Source organism: Ranitomeya imitator, chromosome 10, assembly GCF_032444005.1.
Source record: "Ranitomeya imitator isolate aRanImi1 chromosome 10, aRanImi1.pri, whole genome shotgun sequence".
NCBI lineage: Eukaryota > Metazoa > Chordata > Amphibia > Anura > Dendrobatidae > Ranitomeya > Ranitomeya imitator.
The window spans coordinates 38,790,880-38,814,035 of record NC_091291.1 but is presented as its reverse complement, the minus strand read 5'-3'; the positions used below and the strand labels follow the sequence as shown (position 1 = coordinate 38,814,035).

Below are 23,156 nucleotides of genomic sequence, written 5' to 3'. Positions count from 1 at the left end.
GCTCACCCTAGAGAGTGTCCAGTACAGTGAATGGATTTAGAACTGCACTCGTGACCTCTAGAACCCATCACCACGATTTACCCCTTAAACTAAGATTTTCTATTTAGCGATAATGTGTCCATTGGTCAAATCAGGACCTTTGATGTGTCCAGTAGAATTACTGCAAAGACAGTCCCTGTTCTCTTGATTGAAAGCTTTAGCCATGGTGTTATCGTAAAGAGGTTGCTCCACTACCTTTTTATGATGACCTATCAATATCAGATTGGTGGGAGTCAGACATCCAGTAACCCCTCTGATCAGTTAGTTGTTCTCCATGCTGGTAGTGGCCGGATGTTAGCAGATGCAGAGCTAACAAGTACAGCTCCATCTCCTGTGTAGTGCCCGCTGCTGGGTACAGATGACGGAGCTGTACTCGTTAGCTCTGCAACTGCTAACATCCCACCACTACCGACACCAAGAACAATTGATCAAGTGGGCATAAGGCAGTGGCGTAACTTGAAGCTTGTGGACCCTAATGTAGAAGCTTCATCAAGGCCCCTAATTATTACAAATCTTCAATAGTAATGGTCTTTTCATATGGGCCTAAAGGAGTTCTGGGGCCGCTTAGGCTCCAGAACTTGGAAAAGATTGCAACCCCTGTACCTATTATGCTCCTGGTACAGAGTGTTGAACCACCACTCATCCGATATTGATAACCCATCTTTAGCATAGGCTACCAAAATGAAAAGTAGTGGAGCAACCCATTGAAGTCAGCTCGAGAAGAGAACCAGCGCATGCGCAGTGGTTTTTTCTGTTTCTCGCTCTCCATCATTCGGAACGCTGATGACCCGAGTTCATCCAACGTCATTATCTTAAGTTATTTAAAGCTTATAATAGGTTTTTCCAAGTTCTAAATACCTAAGATGACCTTCTCAGGGGACAGTATTTGGGATAACCCCATTAATATTCTGTATACCTAAAATGAACAGATGTCTCTTTTGGGAAGAAAAATGTTTTGAAGACAACTCTGGAGCCGCTTATCTTTAAAGTAAGTTTCCTTCTAATGGATCATTAGTCTCGGTTTATCCATGACTATGAGATTATTGTTGGATCCTCAGGAAATCAGCCTCCATGTCTACATCTAGGTTTTAATAATCTAGAAAGAACATGTTTACTTCAAATGGTCACACAGCAAAGCAACATTTTTTATTTCTCAAAATATGATCCAGAAAACAATTTTGTTCTTGCGAGTTTATGCAACGTTAGTGTGAAGGGTAAGCGTTCAAGATATCTTGTGAAAAATGCTAAAGTAAATAATTGCACCGAGATTAGGACCCTGCCTTTGTGGAGCTTGTCATTTGTCAAGATCACATTTATGTAACACTTAACAACCTCAAAAAAGCTCTGGGGTCAAACGTTCACCTGTAAAAAAAAAAAAGTGAAAAACTAATCTCTTATCTACAAGGTATATAATAAATATATGATTACCAGGGGGAAACCATGAGACTTCCGAAGATCATAAGAAGTATGGTCCCAAAGTCATCTGAGTGAATGAAGCATTCGTGACCATGTGTGACCTCTGCTCTATTCACGGTCTATAGGAGCATTGGTCGCTCATGCTCAAGCTCGTCAAGCACACGGGAAATTGGATCCATGTTCTCAAAAATCGGGGGGGGGGGGGGGGCGGGAGTCTGGAGAGAAAGGGGTCTCAGCAATCATACTGTTATCATCCATCATGTGGACAGGTAGTAACATTTTGTTTACAGGACAACTCCATTGAGGACCACACGCATTACTGTGTAATGATACTGCCATAATGTGACATCAGAAGTCTATGTTGCATTACTGTTCTTCAATATAAACTTATTCTTTCAATCCTGGCAAGTTATGAAAGTACATTCTTCAAAGTGTTTGGTCTAGAGAAGAATATGTACAGTTAGTGGTGGCACATGGATTGCCTACATATCTGTTATGTACCTAAGGCCCACCCTAGTGCTGAATGGGACAGAAAGCCTACATCTCTTCCATGCGCCTAGGGCCCATCCTAATGTCAAATAGGACAGAGTGCCTAGAACCTATCCTAGTGGTGAATGGGATGGAGAGCCTGTAACTCCGCCATGTGCCTAAGACTCATCCTAGTGCTGAATGGAACAGACTGTCTTCATCTCCTCCATGAGCCTGAGACCCATCTTAGTGGTGAATGGGACGGAGTGCCTATAAATCTGCCATGTGCCTAAGGGCCATCCTAGTGCTGAATGGGACAGAGAGCCTACATCCCTTACTAGCGCCAAAGGCCTATCCTAATGTCAAATAGGACAGAGTGCCTAAAACCGATCCTAGTGGTGAATGGGATGGAGAGCCTATAACTCCGCCATGTGCCCAAGACTCATCCTTGTGCTGAATGGGACAGAGTGCCTTCATCTCCTCCATGAGCCTGAGACCCATCCTAGTGGTGAATGGGACATAGTGCCTACATCTACACCATGTGCCAAAGACCCATCCTAGTGTCAAATAGGATGGAGTGCCAACAAATCTGCCATGTGCCTAAGGGCTATCCTAGTGCTGAATGGGACAGAAAGCCTACATCTCTCCCATGCGCCTAAGGCCCATCCTAATGTCAAATAGGACAGAGTGCCTAAAACCGATCCTAGTGGTGAATGGGATGGTGAGCCTATAACTCCGCCATGTGCCCAAGACTCATCCTTGTGCTGAATGGGACAGAGTGCCTTCATCTCTTCCATGAGCCTAGGTACCTTCACACTTAGCAACTTTACAACGAGAATGACAACGATCTGTGATGTTGCAGCGTCCTGGATAGCGATCTCGTTGTGTTTGACACGCAGCAGCGATCTGGATCCCGCTGTGATATCGCTGGTCGGAGCTAGAAGTCCGGAACTTTATTTTGTCGTCAGGTTGGCGTGTATCGTTATGTTTGACAGCAAAAGCAACGATGCCAGCAGTGTTTTTACATGGAGCTAACAACCAGCGAGAACGATAAGTGAGTCGCCGTTACGTCTCTGGATCGCTCCTGCATCGTTCTGGTGTTGCTGTGTTTGACGTCTCTACAGCGACCTAAACAGCGACGCTGCAGTGATCGGCTCATTGTCTATATGGCTGCAGCGTCGCTGAGTGTGACGGTACCTTTAGACCCATCCTATTGGTGAATGGGACAGAGTGCCTACATCTACACCATGTGCCAAAGACCCATCCTAGTGTCAAATAGGATGGAGTGCCAATAAATCTGCTATCCTATTGCTGAATGGGACAGAGAGCCTACATCTCTTCCATGCTCCTAAGGCCCATCCTAATATCAAATAGGACAGAGTGCCTAGAACCTATCCTAGTGGTGAATGGGATGGAGAGCCTATAACTCTGCCATGTGCCTAAGACTCATCCTAGTGCTGAATGGAACAGACTGTCTTCATCTCCTCCATGAGCCTGAGACCCATCCTAGTGGTGAATGGGACGGAGTGCCTATAAATCTGCCATGTGCCTAAGGGCCATCCTAGTGCTGAATGGGATAGAGATCCTACATCTCTTACGAGCGCCAAAGGCCCATCCTAATGTCAAATAGGACAGAGTGCCTAAAACCGATCCTAGTGGTGAATGGGATGGAGAGCCTGTAACTCCGCCATGTGCCTAAGACTCATCCTAGTAGTGAATGGGATGGAGAGAATACATCTTCACCATGTGACTAAGACCCATCCTAGTAGTGAATGGGATGGAGAGAATACATCTCTTCCATATGTCCAAGACTCATCCTAGTGGTGAATAAGACGGAGTGCCTAAGACCCATCCTAGTGGTGAATAGGACGGAGTGCCTAAGACCCATCCTAGTGGTGAATGGGATGTAGTGCCTACGACCCATGCTAGTGGTGAATGGGATGTAGTGCCTACGACCCATGCTAGTGGTGAATGGGATGGAGAGCCTACGACCCATCCTAGTGGTGAATGGGATGTAGTGCCTACGACCCATCCTAGTGGTGAATGGGATGTAGTGCCTACGACCCATGCTAGTGGTGAATGGGATGTAGTGCCTACAACCCATGCTAGTGGTGAATGGGATGTAGTGCCTACGACCCATCCTAGTGGTGAATGGGATGTAGTGCCTACGACCCATCCTAGTGGTGAATGGGATGTAGTGCCTACGACCCATGCTAGTGGTGAATGGGATGTAGTGCCTACGACCCATGCTAGTGGTGAATGGGATGTAGTGCCTACGACCCATGCTAGTGGTGAATGGGATGTAGTGCCTACGACCCATGCTAGTGGTGAATGGGATGGAGAGCCTACGACCCATCCTAGTGGTGAATGGGATGGAGAGCCTACGACCCATCCTAGTGGTGAATGGGATGTAGTGCCTACGACCCATGCTAGTGGTGAATGGGATGTAGTGCCTACGACCCATGCTAGTGGTGAATGGGATGGAGAGCCTACGACCCATGCTAGTGGTGAATGGGATGTAGTGCCTACGACCCATGCTAGTGGTGAATGGGATGGAGAGCCTACGACCCATGCTAGTGGTGAATGGGATGGAGAGCCTACGACCCATGCTAGTGGTGAATGGGATGGAGAGCCTACGACCCATGCTAGTGGTGAATGGGATGGAGAGCCTACGACCCATGCTAGTGGTGAATGGGATGTAGTGCCTACGACCCATCCTAGTGGTGAATGGGATGTAGTGCCTACGACCCATGCTAGTGGTGAATGGGATGTAGTGCCTACGACCCATCCTAGTGGTGAATGGGATGGAGAGCCTACGACCCATGCTAGTGGTGAATGGGATGTAGTGCCTACGACCCATGCTAGTGGTGAATGGGATGGAGAGCCTACGACCCATCCTAGTGGTGAATGGGATGTAGTGCCTACGACCCATGCTAGTGGTGAATGGGACGGAGAGCCTACATCTCCACCGTGTGCAGGAGGCCTGTCATAGCGTTGAATGGAATTTTTACCAACTTGACAGGAGAAGACGACTCAATAACTTTCCGAAACTCTCCATTATTGGTCTGAGGCTTTGACTGCAGCACCTGCCAAGCTGTTTTACACTGGAAACACATCCTTTAAAAAGCTGACAAAGCTCTTGGTGCGGTTTTATTGTGTGCTGCTGGGAATACATATGCTTATTCATCCAGCCACTGAATAAATCTCCATTTCAAAGAGTCAATGGAAAGGAATCTCAAGGCTGCAGTCAGATTGTGACATCTCAAGGGCAGGATTCAAAGTTTTTCAGAAAAGGTTTCATCTACTTGATGACTGGTAGAGCAGACAAGACAATCCCAGAGGACACCAATTCCTATGGATCAGCATAGACAATGGTTAAAAGGTAGCAGGCAGACGGTGCAGGGATTTTTCAGAAATTGGACTCCAAGATCTGATAATCTTTGTTTACAGACAACAATCACAGGTATCCATGGGGACGGATGATATCAATGCAAATGATGGCTTGTCCTAGTCTGGTCATAAAGACCTGCTGCAAACAATCAGTCCAAAACGAAAAATACGCACATTGTTAAACTCACGTAGAGAACGCTCAGACTCACGGCTGAATCCGCTCTACAATTATTACAGCTTAAATGGCTGGTCACTAGATTGCTAGTTAGAAAATCACACACAAACACAGACTGCAAAAAGTCCCCAAAATACAATGCACGCAATGGAAATTATTAGTGACCCCCCCCCACACATCCCCAAAAAAAGCCAAAAACCAGCGCATGGCTTGTTTAAGGCTATGTTCCCACGATGAGTTTTTTACGTTGTATATTTTTTTTAAAAAAATGCAAAGTAACCCATTTAGAAGATCTGCAATATCAAAAAAATCACCAAAAGCTCATAGGAGTGGGAACGTGGCCTAAAAGGGACACTCATGGTATGGTTAGACATGGCGTGCTAGTGTTGGTGGGAAGAACGCAGAGTACGTTACATGCTTTTTTTTTCTCATTAGATAAGGCTGCGTTCCCCATTTTTTTTACTGCATCATCAAAAGCTCATGGTGGGAACGTAGCCTCGAGGGGTATAAAATGCTTAACAAACGATGACACAGGAATAAAAAAAAAAAGCATCAAAACCTCATAAAAAGTGCAACAATTGCAACATATTAGAGAAATCTGATTTTTTTTTTTAAGTACGAAAAAAGAGACACTCTGTGAACATACCCCAGATGCACATTGATGCTGATACCATTACATGCTTCACCCCCCCCCCCCCAGTTAACACCAGCAATTCCCAGCACCAGGCGTCACCACTCACTTCCTGTGTTAATGATCTCCCAGTCTGGCCCCCCTGTTGCTGGGCCCCAACTAGGCTCCAGATCTCAGGAAGCCCCCCACCCCCTGGTTGCAACCAGAGTGATCCTTACTAACTATGTTACTATCAATTATTAGGTTCTGTAGAAGGACGTAGATCTGGGTATTTATTATGATGGAATATAGGCTGAACTGGATGGACAAATGTCTTTTTTCGGCCTTACTAACTATGTTACTATGTTACTATGATCCAACAAATTAGACCCATTTATAAAAAAAAAAAAAAAAAAAGGGGTCTTCATACAAGGGACTTTTTTTTTCTACGAAGGATTTAGAAATGACATCAATGTACCCAAAAAGTCCCTCTTAGATCCCAAACCGGTGTACGTGAAATGATTTAGAAACAAAAAACGTGTTCCGTTCGCCCGAATAGGAAGGGAAAGAGTTAAAAGAACATTCTAAAATGTTACCATCCGCAGGATCTTGAATTTTAACCCCATCGTCCCCAGGGTGCGCGGTTTAGAGGGGGGCTGTTATCCACGCCACCGCCATACCTATACTATGTGCATGCAACATTATAACGAAGAGTCTGAAAATCCAACTCACCTTTCCTAGGTGAATGTTACAATGTTGCAGGGTGATATTTTCTCTTTTAATCTTCCTTGATCTTTATTTTGTAATCCAAGGATCAAACAGTAGATCTCTTGAGTGGGATTCCAGTCCTGGTCTGTGCACTCCTAGGAGGGGCTTTTCAGGGAACAAGAGTTTATCCACAAGCAGTGTCCTTTACATAGGGTGTTGTATGTCAGCCAGCAAAGGCGCCTAGTAGATCCCTCTTCTACTTCTTCCTGATCTTGGTGTACAGCACTCTGGGCGGGGGCTTCAAGGAGAACTCTTTACATGTCCTACAAGACAATGCAATCTCAGAAATCTTAATCAGAAAACACACAGTCCATAGGAGCTACTGCATAAAGAATAATAAAAAAAAAAGCGTAAAAAACCCCCCAGAAAACAATGATTTGGAAGGTTACAAAGTAAAATAAAAACATATAACAATAAAACACTGAAACGGAACGAGGAAAAGTAAATTAAGACTTTGGAAATAAAATTAATAAGATACTGATTCTAAAAGAGCATGCCATTTTATATTAAAAAAGTATAGGCGTACACAAAAGTAGCAAAAAACAATGAACCAAGAATTAAAATACTAAAGAATAAACAAATGTTCTAACATAAAAAGTAGTAAAAAGAAATAATTAGAAAATTAAATAATGATATACTAAGGGGAAAAAAGGACACATTTTCTAAAAGTGGTACATAAAAGTATCAAAAATACTAATATATATATATTTTAAAGAGAATACGTTTCCTAACTGTATGCCCCTTTTCACATGTAAAACATCATGGAATACATGATAAATACTATATTAACTCTACTACATGAAAAGGTGGCAAAATTAAAAAAAAAAAAAAATTATATTATATATATATATATATATATATGTACATATATATATATATATATATATATATATATATATATATATATATATATATATAAAAGATGCATTTCCTAATAAATCTGTGTAAAAGTAGCAAACACAATAAACTTAATAAAAAAAAAAAATTAATGACAGTAAACATAAGTTTCCTAACAGCAGTACACAAAAAGAAGCAAAAAAATTAAAATTAAATAATGATATACCAAAGGGGGGAAAAAAGATATATTTTTTTATAACAGATCTGCAAAAAAGTTGCAAAAATAATAAATACTAAAGAAAATAATAATAATTTTCACTTCCGAACAGGTCTCTATTAAAAAAAAAAAAAACCAAAAAAATTGAATAGTTAAAAATCTAATAATATAGAGGAGAAAGGATACATTTGCCGACAGGACTAAATACAAAAAGCAATAAATAAATACATAGGAAAATATAAAAAGTACCTAGAAAAATAAACAAAAAAAATGAACTTAACTGAAAACAAATCCACTGGGTGTATGAAGCTCTTTGCACCCTTTTAACCCTTTCTATGACTGGCACTTGGCCCTACCTGCCTTTCAGTAGGGATCAGAGTCCATTCTGCTGTGTATTCCTGCCTGCACCTCTGAGACTGTGTCACCCAGGACTTGTGGAAGGATAATGCAATCCACAGCCAGAAAGAGAAAAAAAAATCCCTCCTCTTTCTCCACCTCCTTCCTGCAGAAAGCACAGGAAAGCGTTAAAGAGGCGGGGGTGACGTCACACGTCCCAAAAGTTGTCCAACTTTTCTGCACTGTGGGTCCTGCATGAAATAAGACCCCTGAACAATCAGCTGGCTGTACCCCTATACAAGAGACTTGTGCCCATTGTGATGTGTAAGTTTAAAAAATGTGTGTAAATTCACATAGTAAAATAATAGAGGAAATGATAGAAATTCCTAAATGTCTTGCTCGCCCCCTGTTAGACCCATTGTTGGAATTTCCTGAAACTGTTTCTAGTGTAATTTCTTCCAGATTGAGAGATCTGCATTTGTGATTCCTGCCTTGAGGTTGTGGAGAAAGGAGCCAAGGCAGTCCCTTGTATGGAGTGCAGAGACTGCACCGCAAAACACAACAGGAATGATGCAAATGTGGTTATGGTGTCACCGATTCGGCATGAGAAAGCAATCGCAGCGTGGATCACGTGCACCCATTCAAGTCTATGGGTGCGTGTGAAACAGCAGACTGCACTCGGATGTCATCCGAGTGCAGTCCGACATCCGCTGACCCAGAAAACTGAGGAAATGGAGAAATTAAGTTCTTCGTCTTCTCCGCTGCGATTCATTCATGCAAGATGATCTGAGTGACCGTATAATCTGAAAAGTGGGACAATTTTCCCTCACGTGTCATCCGTGTGCAATTTGTTTGTTTTTTTTAACTCAGGACCATGTAAAAATCGTATGCCGTAATAATTTTTCGTACGAGATGCGATTTTTTTTTTTTCTTGCACCCATCTGATTTCGCAGTAACCAATTTTTTTTTTCAGAGCGCAGTCTATTTTAGGAGTGCAGTTATTTGACCTACTAGGATGACACTTAACTGGCCGTAGGACCCTATGATGATCTAAGTCCAGTACAACATCAGAAGGCCCAGGAAATGTGGATATAGTACAGACACAACCAATGCAACCATTTATTATAAATAAATAATAATAATAATAATAACCACATTTAAAGAGTTTATCCAAGACAATTGTTTTCTTACTATGGGCCTAAAGACTAACAATCAGGTAGTTGCTACCCACCTTTCTGATCTCTGCTGGCACAGAGTGCTCACAGAACGCTCTTGCCAGCGATTCAGCAGCTTCCGATAGCGTCATGTTGAAAGAGCAGCGGCTTGTCTTCTGCTCTACCCTGTTGGACAGATGACGTCATGCTGATTGACAATCGACTCCACACTGCCTAATGGCCAGGAGCAGGCTATCAATCAGCATGACACACCCCATTAAGAGCGGAACAGCAAGAGCTGATCTGTTGACTTGAGCAGCTGAATCGCCGGCAGGAGCGGTCAAGTTAGCAACTACCTGCCTGTTAGTTTTTAAGCCCATAGTAAAAATTAAAGTCCTAGATAACCCCTTTTAAGACATCTAAAGCCCTCCTTACACTTTAGATAGCTCTTGGCCGATTGTTTGACTGGCAGCTATCTCGTCCAGCTCTCACATACACAGGAGCGATCACTCTTCCGAGAACGGAAACTGGAAATCTCATTTAACGTTCCCTTCTCCACCGCCACCTCTCCCTATCACCTCTCACCACAGTGCACATGACTACTGCAGCCAATCACTGGGCTCAGCAGCTTGTGTGGTCGACATCGACATTACCCCTGTTTACAGTGGTTGGCTGCAGCGGTCACATACACTGTAGTGGTGACATCACTGCTGCCAGCTGTAGGGTAGGGGACAGCAAGCGCTAATAATTTTATTACTTTTACATAAGGCTAGTTGATGGGGTAAAATAATTTTTAAATAAAAAAAAACCTCCCGTCAGGACGATCACCAAAGACATGAGACAGTTGGAAGGTTGCGCGGAAATCGGGGGTGATCATCGGCAAGAAGCTCCAGTCTTTGGCCAAAATCATAGACCTTATAATAAGCAATAAAAGAATATTGGGAGATAAATCTTGGAGAATTCCCGCAAGTAAAATGCTGCACATAACCGACGGAATGAAATATAGCCGCGAGACTGACAGATTTACTGGAGAGCCGAATTCAGATTCCAGTGGTAAATTCTTGGGTTTGCAGCATTGCCTGAAGAGTTTTGCCGTCAATGGGCTAAGGATATTTCTCCTCTTCTTAAGAATATTCATGTCTTACTATTTGCGGTATTTTATCTTTCATACAAGCGGTTAATTAATATCATACAAACACGCTCTGATCATGTTAATAACCTGGGTATGTAGTCACATAGGACACATCACCTGCCACCATTGAAGTGGGTATCGCTGGCCTGGGAACCAAGGCTGCACCAAGATCATTTTGTAATTGATTCATTCCATGATGTTATTTTGTCAGCAGTTTGGCTCTATATGGGGATTGTATGAGTCTATTATCTGATTACAATATGGTAATCATAAGGGCGGAGGGCTCGATAGAAAATCTTGTACGGGGCACTGTCCAGCCTAAGACAGGCCCTCAAAGTGACATTATAAAAATACATGATTACAGGTATAAATAAAGAGTACTTGTTACAAGGTCAAATTTGATGCTTATTCTCGCTGTTCCCCTGAGTATTTTGCATTTTGTTTTTCTAAAATCCGCCATACGGTTCCTGAGATATAGGCCTTTTTATTTAGTATAAATTTTTCTGGTTTTTACCTAGGAAGTGTGGCTCACAGGATCCTCTGGGTCGTGTCTTTAGACTGCTCTGCATAATTAACCTGTGGACCACGCCCCCTCGGAACACTAAAAAAAAATGAGCACTAAATAAAAGGTCCATATCTCTGGAGCCGTATGGAGGATTTAAGAAAATTAAAGAACAAAATACTCAGGGGAGCAAAGAGCAAAAACTTACCACTTTCGATAGGTCCTCTTTAAGTGCCAGGGACTTGTCCAGGCAAATCAAATTAGTTGAGACTTGATTTAGGAAAAGTAATTTTTGGACTTACCGATCCCACGTAGCTCCTTTTTCAATCTCCACGTGTCTTGTCTTGACACAAATATCAGTTTAGCCAATCACTGGATGCAGTAATAACCTGCCTTTGCCAGTGATTGGCTGAATGGGTATTTACAGACTTTTCCAGTGTTGTAGAAAGCAGCAAAGGAAACAGTGAATATGAAAATTGCCTCTTTCAACTTTGTTTTTTACATTAGTCTGAACCTTTAAAAATAAATCTGTCAACCGGTTTTTGCTACCCAATCTCAAAGCAGCAAAAACTCTGATTCTAGTGATGTGTCACTTACTGGGCTGCCACTGACTGGCAGCTTTCTGTGAACACTATGCATAGGCAGAAAGTTACCAATCATTTATGGGGATGTGGTTAGACTTCCTGGCATCAGGACAAGTAGTCCACTAGTGATAATCTCCTGCTGATAAAACTGTGATTTTTTAAAAGTACAGCAAGCAGTCCAGTATGTGGCACATCACTGGAATCAAGGTCTCGATCTCTTATATTAATTGGCAAAACCCTGGTGATAGATTCCCATTGCAAAATAATTTTTATCCACTGGACAACCCCATTAACACAGATAAGGTCTCTGACTGCCGTTGTGCCATCTCTAAACTTGTGACTTCATGTAAGAATTGCTGTTTTTTTATTGACATGATTAATGCACAATGCCGCCATTCACTGCACAAGACCATACTTCATAGTTTATAATTTAGTTTTATGGATCGGTTTGTTTCATTGGTAATAAAAACCAATGTGTCATTAAATATAGGCTCCCAGTCATCCTTCTAGGGATTGGTAATAAGTGTGGACTTTTCGTTTGCACCAGTGAATAGGCAGCTTTGTATAAGAAGAGGAGACTTGTTTTTATTATGTAGACATGGATCATAATAGGATGAGTTGGGCAAATGTTAGATGGCCTGAAAGTTGTCAGGATATAACACTATGGTCCCTCATACACAACCATCAAAGAGCCCTCCCTACTCTCCCATGATAGATTTGTTTCAGCGGCAGCGGCGACATGTGCTGCCGAGAACAATGATAGTCCATGTGCACAGGATGATCATATTAACTAAAACTGCTGTTGACCCATCTAAATGTGATGTTAAACGATGACCGGTCAGCTTTTATGTAGCCAATTGGCAGTCGTTCAATGGAAGCGGGTTGGCCAGTGTAAAAGTAACTTTACTAAACTTACTCGGCAGGTAGTTGAGACCTGGTGAAAAACGGGTAGCAGAAGTCCAGGAGGCTGCAGGCAAGTAGGAGAGGTCCTTGAGACTGCAGACAGCTGGCAGAGGTCCTGCTAGGTGTAGATAGATAGCAGAGGTCCTGACGACCACAGACAGGTAGTAGAGGTCCCGGAGACCACAGACAGGTAGCATAGGTCTTAGAAGCTGCAGGCAGACAGGAGACCTGGAACACATACCAAAAATACTGGAAGCCGCAGGTGGACAAGAGATGTCCTGGAAGCTGCAGGAGGACAGGAGATCAGGAACAAGTAGCAGAGATCCTGCAGACAGCGAGCACAACAAAACACTAAAATCTTAATACTAAGACTAGTGTGTGGGTCTTGGTAAGAAAGCGTTACATAGGCCCAGGCAGATGACCTCATGGAATCACGGCGGCCATCTGCAAAGCTTAAAGTAGAGCACAACAGAGTTCACTGGACCAGAGTGAGGGGAGCAAAACCTGGTTCGAAGACAGACATGTAACGTGGCTTTGCTATGGGTAATATCCTGGCTCAGTGTGTAGAACTAGTATAGGGTTTTAGGTTGGAATCCAATCTAGGCCTTCACCTACATGGATTTTGCATGTTCCCTCATATGTGCGTGGGTCTTCAGCCAGGTACTCATCTGGCAGTGGCTTGTAGACCAATGAAATTCAATTCCTTCTCTTCTCCAATATCATCAAGAGTTGAGAGGCCCAAAATACACATTAGACTGTCCGCTGACTTCTCACCGCCCCCCCGAATATTGATGAATTTGACCAACTTTATTCTAGTGTGCATGGAGACCTTGAATCAATCATGTGATTCCAAAAGTGAAAACTTAATCTTGCACTGACATGTCCCTGGATTGGTCATGTATCACCACAAAGTCCCTCTCCCCCTATTCAGCACACAATTGTACACATTTTATGGTAGGAAGTGTACTACTTTGAAGACCAATGCATTAATTATGTACAAGGACATCCTTATGAATAGGACAATTGACATAACTAACTTCAGACTTGTGACGGCTGATCTAGATAAATCAGGTCCACCCAACTGCTCTCTTTTGAAGACCTCCTATGTTCTTCTAATCTCCACTTATTTAATTGCAGATTGAAATGGCTCCTGGGCAGTCACCCCCCACAGAGAAGTACACAAGTCTGTGTGTGTTTGATAATTAAGGTAATGCTTTCATTTCACTATGTGGGATTTTTAATACCAACACCTTTCTACTCTTACCAGTAAAGAGTATTTGTTTTAGGCATTTACACATACAATTCCGGGAGGAGATTAACCATGAATTGATGTCTGGAGTCACTGGAATTTAGATGAAAGCTACAAAAAAAAAGGAGTCGGTCAGTCAAGCTTCCAAATCTGACCCTGGCTGTGACGTCTGCCATGTTGGACAGTCCGACTCCGGAATTGGCATCGGTACATTTCTACTGACTCCGACTCCACCCAAAACTGTCTCTGACTCTGCCTTCCTGTCTATAATTAATGTATTAATTAATTTGAATATTATGCATGCACTCTCCTTCTCTGTGAGTATCTGGAATCAAGTGAAGCCAATACTTCACTACGGTACATGAAACCATATTAATAGTGTTGCAGAAGAGGACAACCCGTTGGCCAATATTCCCGAAAATTCTCCTACGACTTTTATGGATAACAGCATTGTGTCTCCACATGTAAAAAAAATACAGTTACCCCCATGTGGATTGTCACTATAGGTTGAAAACCAAAGCAAAATCCTTGAATAGATTTTTAGGAATTGGGCACCCACATGAATTTCGGAACCTGATGAGAGATACTTGCTGCCTGAACCATGTGCTATCTATTATGCTACCCAAGAGTGTCTAAAATAAAAATATGTCCGCCCAAAATGTTACGGTGTATGTAGTTCATGCCTGAAGAATATCATGTTTTTGTACGTTTTGTCTTTCTTTATTAGCCCCTGAAGGATGAAGCCAATTTTGACCACAGGAATTTTTTTCTTTTTGCCTCCGGGCATTCCGGGGATTGCAAGCTTTTATTATTTCTACATTACCTTAACTGTATACGATCCTGTTTTTTTATTTTATTTTTTACAATAGTTGAGTTTTTTATGACACTATGATTTTATTCCTTGACATTTTTTGAGCCATTCAACACTACGATCTTTTGTATTTTGGTGCATATATTGAGGTTTGTATAATAAACATGTCCTGCCCTTTTGAAGGTTAGATCTTGGGGTACTTCAGCTTTAATGACAGTAATTAATGCTATGTCTGCTTTACTAAGGTGACCCCACATTGGAAAACCACCTCATGTTTGGCAGGACCAACCAGCTAATGTGCATGGAGACATCTCAACTTCACTATTGTCTCTTTGTCCCACCACATGCTTCTTGGTAAAAGTATATCTGTAAATCTAATAGATCATGGCACAGTTTTGTCATATGGTGGCGCAGTATTACCCCATGGTTGCCTTGTACTGACTATATAAAACTCAATTAGTAGTTGAGTCGCAATTCTCGACAATGGCCGCTATACAGTGAAAGGAACTCTGGCTCCATGTTACATCTGGCCAACGGAACTGAGAAGGACTGATAGGTGGAAATGTGTGGTGTCGGACCCCAAACAATTATATATTGATAGTTCACTGATATCATAAGCTTGGACAACGCACTATTTCAGTTTAATGCTCCCTCTCTACTACTCCATTTTGATCTAATGCCTAAATTTCCTCTTTCTATGTGTAACCATAACCATTCTATAAAATTTAGCAATGAACCCTCTTCTTTTGGCATGTGTTAATTATCCTACCAATAATTTTACCTAGTTACGACTTTTTTGATTTTCCCTCTTTTCTCAGTATTTTTTTTGAGTGGAGATAATGTAAACTTAAGGCCTTCAAACTCAATGGATTGACGTTAGTGGAACTCACCGATATCGGCAGAGTCAGATGACATTCTAATGTGTGTTGTGTAACCAGACTGTGCCCTAACAAATGATTTTCGGAGAGCTAAGGCTCCGGCGTGTCCTGTTTTGGACTGCCGATTCTTGTGTTCACCTTTAGATAAGCCACCACCATCGAAGTCTATACCGACTCTTGGAGACCACAGGAGCACTCAGCAAGAGAGATGATCTGTTGAATCGGCCAACAGCTGTCTAATGTTCATGGTTGGAGCTTTGCCATAACTTGGAGACTATAGGGAGGAATTTATCATGAATGGAATTTTTAAGTCAATTTTACTCACGACATTGTTGTGGTTATTTGCACCGAATTTGTCAAAGGGTCACACGGTGTTTGATATATTTTATATATCTTAGCATAGCAAACCTCTGTCTACTCCTATACTGACGGAAGTTTACAACTTTTTGTGCTATACTTAGAAAAAGTTGGAAAACGTAAAAAACGTAAAAAACACCTAAAACAAGGAAAATGCAGAGTTCACACTTTTATTAATGTTCTCAAAATGAAATGTCGGACTTAGCTCAAAATGTGTGGTGCACAACTTTTTATTTATGTGGCCTTCTCAAATCAGAATTCTATAATTCCTGGAAGAAACTATGATGACAAAGTATAATTGTTAATTGCTTTATGTAATTGGTCTGAACATTTTATTGTCTATGCACATTCATTCATAACCTGCTAATTATGAGAATACTTCAAACTGTGAGTAACCATGGGGTTAAAGAATGCCGATGAATAGTTTTCGTAATCTAATCATTTAACTTTACCCTATTTCCAAGCTCAAGGAGATACAGTTTCCATGTAATGATGTTCAAAACACATATAAAGATCAATTTGATTATTACTGTGAAAGAGTTTGGCTGAAGGGCAAATAACGATAGACATAGATTGGTTCCCTCTCATATGGACCCTCTCACTTGATTGGATGAGTTTGATCCAAAAATTAGATCAGACATGAGGTGTCAACAGGACATGAAAAACCCAGATAAGGAGAATACAAGGATAAGGGACTCCTGGACATCTGAGTGATTCCTGATGGGGGCACATAAGTAGGGATATCACGTAGTTGGGGCCGGGAGAAGAGATTGGGTTGGCACAGCTGGAATTTTTAGGATTAAGGCAACCTGAGAATCTTGAAGAATTTTAACTCCTCATCAACAAATAGATTATTTCTCAAATTAGCCCCAAGCATATCACACTTGAAAAATGTGTTCTCCACCATACAAAGGTGAAAGAAAGCAATCCATAGAAATGGGTCTCCAATATCCAATCTCATATTGGTAAATCCGTATATATGAAACTTTAACGTGATGTAGACCAATAGACTTGGTGTCAGTCGATTCATAGGACTTGGTCCAATGGCCACTTCAGTATTCTGTGGCCATCAGATGCGAGCTCTGAGAACCACCTCCTACCTCCCGCCATCCACGGCTCTTATTTTGATTAGCCAGCCTGTCGAGACATCACTAGTGCTTCACATTGCCCAGCTGTCTAGTCAAAAGAAGAACCTCGGATGTTGGGAAGTATGAAGCGGTTCTCATCCGACAGCCATAGATTATTGCACTGGCTGGTCAAGCGAGTCCTACGAATCAATTCACACAGACTCTACTGGCTATACACATTTGATAACTGGTGACCACACGCTTGTTGAGCCATTAGCTAATTTTACCGAATCATCCGTACACATGAACGTTTGGCCCAGCTGGGCGTCCATGTTTTTTCATTAGGGAGAGTGGGAAAGCCACTGCCAGACACCTTGGGCATCAGCTTATCTCTCAGGGGAACAAAAGAGTCGGCATTAAAATTCAAACTGCCTGACCATTATTTCTCCTGACATCATCTATCGGGGAAAGTCAGGAGGACCTCATACACCTTAAGGTACCTTCACACTGAACGATATCGCTAGCGATCCGTGACGTTGCAGCGTCCTGGCTAGCGATATCGTTCAGTTTGACAGGCAGCAGCGATCAGGATCCTGCTGTGATGTCGTTGGTCGCTGCAGAAAGTCCAGAACTTTATTTCGTCGCTGGACTCCCTGCAGACATCGCTGAATCGGCGTGTGTGACGCCGATTCAGCGATGTCTTCACTGGTAACCAGGGTAAACATCGGGTTACTAAGCGCAGGGCCGCGCTTAGTAACCCGATGTTTACCCTGGTTACCAGCGTAAACGTAAAAAAAACAAACACTACATACTTACCTTCCGCTGTCTGTCCCCGGCGCTGTGCTTTCCTGCACTGGCTGTGTTCGCCGGCCAGCCGGAAAGCACAGCGGTGACGTCACCGCTCTGCTTTCCGGCCGCTGTGCTCACAGTCAGTGCAGAGAAGCACAGCGCCGGGGACAGACACCGGAATGTAAGTATGTAGTGTTTGTTTTTTTTACTTTTACGATGGTAACCAGGGTAAACATCGGGTTACTAAGCGCGGCCCTGCGCTTAGTAACCCGATGTTTACCCTGGTTACCGGCATCGTTGGTCGCTGGAGAGCTGTCTGTGTGACAGCTCTCCAGCGACCAAACAGCGACGCTGCAGCGATCAACATCGTTGTCGGTATCGCTGCAGCATCGCAGCGATGGTAAAGGTACCTTAATATTGTTGGCCAATATCAGCTGGTTGGGCCAACTTTAGTCTATTGTGTTTGGGGGCCTTTCTCATGGTTGGAACCAAACAATTCTGCTGGTGGAGAGCTTGTGGTGGTGGTAAGCAAAATTTGGATTTGCGATCATCTCCAGTTCCTCACTTCAGCTAATATGTTTTAATCTTTTTTTATAGCTTTATATATATAGCTTATATCACCTTGTACTTAGTGGATTATACCACTCCTTAAGATGCATTTATACTGAAAGATAATCATGAACGAGTGTTCTTAAAACCATTTATTTCACGATTATCGTAAGACAGGTCTCCAATCAGTCACCATGAAATGGCGATTCATCGCTGTGAAATGATCTTGACTTCTATCCAAAAATGCTCTTGATTGATTTAGTGACACCGATACGTTTGTGTAAGGGTATGCGCACACGTTGCGGATTTTGCTGCCGATCCGCAGCGGATTGGCCTCTGCGGATTCGCAGCAGTTTTCCATGAGTTTACAGTACAATGTAAACCTGTGGAAAACAAAATCCGAAGTGCACATGCTGCGGAAAAAAAACGCGTGGAAACGTAGAGTTGTTTATTCCGCAGCATGTCAATTCTTTGTGCGGATTCCGCAGCGGTTTACACCTGCTCCATAATAGGAATTCGTTGGTGTAAAACCGCAGGTGAAATCCGCACAAAATGTGCAAAAAAATTGCTGTAACTCCGCAGGAATTCTGTAGTGCAGTTTACCTGCGGATTTAACAAAATCAGTCAGGAAAAATCCGCAGAGTAATCCGCAGCTTGTGCACATACCCCGAGGGCTCTTGAACATGACCATATTTTTGGTCCAATTGTGATCCGAAAAAATAGCAGATCACACTCGGACCAATGTTATTCTATGGGGCCGTGCACATGTCCAAGCTATTCAGATCGCACTGGGCCATGCAAGTCAATGATTCCTTGGAAAATATCATACTGCACACAGATGACATCGGATGACAGAATGGAAAAGATCAAGAATTATTTTTTTCATCTTATCCTCATTTGAGAAAATCTGATCACGCTGTGATGATTTGCATAGTCGGCCCGATTCTTCCAATTCCTGATGTTCCACAGATCATCTAACAGTTTTTTTTCTGTACCCCATTGTTTTAAAGTTATGCCCTCCTGTAATACAGGTGCAACTATTTCCGCTAACGAACTGGGCGTGTACCCTAGAACCTCTCTGTGGGCGCGGCTGTCTTTGATTGGCCAGGCTGCATCAGAGGAGAAAAAGATAAGATCTGTGGTACACGCCCACTTATTTTAAGAGACATTTTTCATATTTATTTTCCAGGGGGCTTAGCTTTGGGACATAGGAGCAGAGTGGAAAAAGAAAACCTGTCCCAGAATCGGTGGAAGAGCTACAATTGGAGGCAATACTCAATTTTAATAAAAAATATTCAATTAAACGTCCCCTTTAACTTACCTAGAGAATCAATTGCTGGATAGTCAAAACACAGTTAACTTCTGGGATCAGTAGAGGATCAAGTTTCTTACTGAAGTCATTGGAAAAGTGAGTCCTATTGTTGGTATGTGCAATCCAGTTTAACTCTGTCAGAACCAGATTTCTTACAATCAGGAGTAAATATGAAAATTTCTAAATATTTACCGTATATACTCGAGTATAAGCCGACCCGAGTATAAGCCGACCCCCCTAATTTTGCCACAAAAAACTGGGAAAACTTATTGACTCGAGTATAAGCCTAGGGTGGAAATGCAGTGTTTATACTGGCCCCATAGATGCCCCAATACAGTGCTCTGCAGTGTTTATACTGGCCCCATAGATGCCCCAATACAGTGCTCTGCAGTGTTTATACTGGCCCCATAGATGCCCCAATACAGTGCTCTGCAGTGTTTATACTGGCCCCATAGATGCCCCAATACAGTGCTCTGCAGTGTTTATAGTGGCCCCATAGATGCCCCAATACAGTGCTCTGCACTGTTTATATTGGCCCCATAGATGCCCCAATACAGTGCTCTGCACTGTTTATATTGGCCCCATAGATGCCCCAATACAGTGCTCTGCAGTGTTTATAGTGGCCCCATAGATGCCCCAATACAGTGCTCTGCACTGTTTATATTGGCCCCATAGATGCCCCAATACAGTGCTCTGCAGTGTTTATACTGGCCCCATAGATGCCCCAATACAGTGCTCTGCAGTGTTTATACTGGCCCCATAGATGCCCCAATACAGTGCTCTGCAGTGTTTATATTGGCCCCATAGATGCCCCAATACAGTGCTCTGCAGTGTTCATAGTGGCCCCATAGATGCCCCAATACAGTGCTCTGCAGTGTTCATAGTGGCCCCATAGATGCCCCAATACAGTGCTCTGCAGTGTTCATAGTGGCCCCATAGATGCCCCAATACAGTGCTCTGCAGTGTTCATAGTGGCCCCATAGATGCCCCAATACAGTGCTCTGCAGTGTTCATAGTGGCCCCATAGATGCCCCAATACAGTGCTCTGCAGTGTTTATACTGGCCCCATAGATGCCCCAATACAGTGCTCTGCAGTGTTCATAGTGGCCCATAGATGCCCCAATACAGTGCTCTGCAGTGTTCATAGTGGCCCCATAGATGCCCCAATACAGTGCTCTGCAGTGTTCATAGTGGCCCCATAGATGCCCCAATACAGTGCTCTGCAGTGTTCATAGTGGCCCCATAGATGCCCCAATACAGTGCTCTGCAGTGTTCATAGTGGCCCCATAGATGCCCCAATACAGTGCTCTGCAGTGTTCATAGTGGCCCATAGATGCCCCAATACAGTGCTCTGCAGTGTTCATAGTGGCCCCATAGATGCCCCAATACAGTGCTCTGCAGTGTTCATAGTGGCCCCATAGATGCCCCAATACAGTGCTCTGCAGTGTTCATAGTGGCCCCATAGATGCCCCAATACAGTGCTCTGCAGTGTTCATAGTGGCCCCATAGATGCCCCAATACAGTGCTCTGCAGTGTTTATACTGGCCCCATAGATGCCCCAATACAGTGCTCTGCAGTGTTCATAGTGGCCCATAGATGCCCCAATACAGTGCTCTGCAGTGTTCATAGTGGCCCCATAGATGCCCCAATACAGTGCTCTGCAGTGTTCATAGTGGCCCCATAGATGCCCCAATACAGTGCTCTGCAGTGTTCATAGTGGCCCCATAGATGCCCCAATACAGTGCTCTGCAGTGTTCATAGTGGCCCCATAGATGCCCCAATACAGTGCTCTGCAGTGTTTATACTGGCCCCATAGATGCCCCAATACAGTGCTCTGCAGTGTTCATAGTGGCCCATAGATGCCCCAATACAGTGCTCTGCAGTGTTCATAGTGGCCCCATAGATGCCCCAATACAGTGCTCTGCAGTGTTCATAGTGGCCCCATAGATGCCCCAATACAGTGCTCTGCAGTGTTCATAGTGGCCCCATAGATGCCCCAATACAGTGCTCTGCAGTGTTCATAGTGGCCCCATAGATGCCCCAATACAGTGCTCTGCAGTGTTCATAGTGGCCCATAGATGCCCCAATACAGTGCTCTGCAGTGTTCATAGTGGCCCATAGATGCCCCAATACAGTGCTCTGCAGTGTTCATAGTGGCCCATAGATGCCCCACATTAATCTGTGCGATGGCCGCTGCTGCTGCAATAAAAAAAAAAAAAAGCCATACTCACCTCGCTACTTGCAGCTCCCAGCGTCTGGTCCCGGCGTCTGTCTGCACTGACTGATCAGGCAGAGGGCGCCGCGCACACTAGTGCGTCATCGCGCCCTCTGACCTGAACAGTCAGAGCGCAGATAGACGCCGGGAAGATGGATCGGCGGCTGGAACGAGGACAGGTGAATATAACATACTCACCTAGTCCTGGCGATCCTCGCGCTGTCCCCTCCTGTCTTCCGCGCTGCAGCTTCTTTCTCTGTCAGCGGTCACCGGCACCGCTGACAGAGAAATGAATACGCGGCTCCGCCCCTATGGGAGGTGGAGCCGCTTATTCATATCTCTAATGAGCGGTCCCACGTGACCGCTGAAGAGAGGAAGAAGCTGCAGCGCGGAAGCCCGTGGGACGGCAGGGACAGCGCGAGGATCGCTGGGACTAGGTAAGTATACCCCAGCGCCCTCACCCCCTCACCTGCCGACCCCACCGCTACCGTGACTCGAGTATAAGCCGAGGGGGGCACTTTCAGCCCAAAAATTTGGGCTGAAAATCTCGGCTTATACTCGAGTATATACGGTATATTATATTTTTATGGTAAAGTAAATTTTACCATGGGAAAAGAAAACCTGTAATACTTTGGTCTCGGCCACCGCCAGCTTGTAGATATTTATCAGCTCTAATGTTATTCTGATTTTAGATAAGCCCAATAATTTAATGCCATGTTATATAACAAAATCGTCATTGAGCAATGCACTGTAGTAATATAGGGCAGGGAGTCAAGCTTGACAATTCAGCCTACAAATTAGTGGTAATTAGAAGCCAAATCCATTGCATTGCTATTATGTAATGTAATGGATGGTAATTTAGTATCGTTGGTTCCTGACGCTGATATGGTCAATGCCGCCGCTCACAAACCACATTACACTGGACAAGGATCCCTTTGTCCGTTCATTCACATGCGGCCTGTAGGTGTTTTTGCACAAAGTTGATATTATGTTTCTTGGTCTGGTGAATTCACGTGACTGCCATTCTTAGATAATCTAATATATAAAGCTGAATGTGTGCGTGTGTGTGTGCGTGTGTGTGTGCGTGTGTGTGTGTGTCTGTGTGCGCGTGTGCGTGTGTGTGTACATATGTGTGTATGTCCGGGATTGGCAACTGCACCGTCGCAGCTACAGCCACAAAATTTTGCACAGTCACATGTCTGGACCCTGAGAGCGTCATAGGCTATGTTGTGAGGCGAAATTTTAACCCCGCGCATTCCAATTCACCAAACAATTTTGCCCCTGTCTACATAATGGGGAAAAAGTGAAAGGAAAAGTGTTGGGGGCAAATTGACAGCTGCCAGATGTGAACAAGGGGGACTTAAAGAGTGAGAGCGATGGCGCCAAAGAGTATATACC

At 43.5% G+C, this 23,156-nt stretch overlaps 1 protein-coding gene and 1 long non-coding RNA gene across 5 annotated transcripts in view; one reads left to right on the top strand and one right to left on the bottom strand.

Moving 5' to 3' along the window:
* CDC42EP5 (CDC42 effector protein 5) overlaps nucleotides 1–8,413 on the bottom strand; it is a 53,098-nt gene extending 44,685 nt beyond the window's left edge. The window contains exons 1-2 of one of the 4 annotated variants that reach the window (XM_069741155.1): nucleotides 8,281–8,413; nucleotides 6,831–7,129 (exon numbers count right to left, since the gene is read on the bottom strand). The gene's annotated coding sequence lies outside the window, so the exon portion shown is untranslated. The other 3 variants (XM_069741154.1, XM_069741156.1, XM_069741157.1) reach the window with 3 other exon arrangements.
* A 2-nt stretch (nucleotides 8,414–8,415) lies between these two features.
* LOC138651140 (uncharacterized) lies at nucleotides 8,416–14,403 on the top strand. Its single transcript, XR_011315443.1, has 3 exons — nucleotides 8,416–8,580; nucleotides 13,669–13,738; nucleotides 13,818–14,403. It is a non-coding gene; the product is annotated as an uncharacterized lncRNA (long non-coding RNA).
* Nucleotides 14,404–23,156: the final 8,753 nt, after the last annotated feature.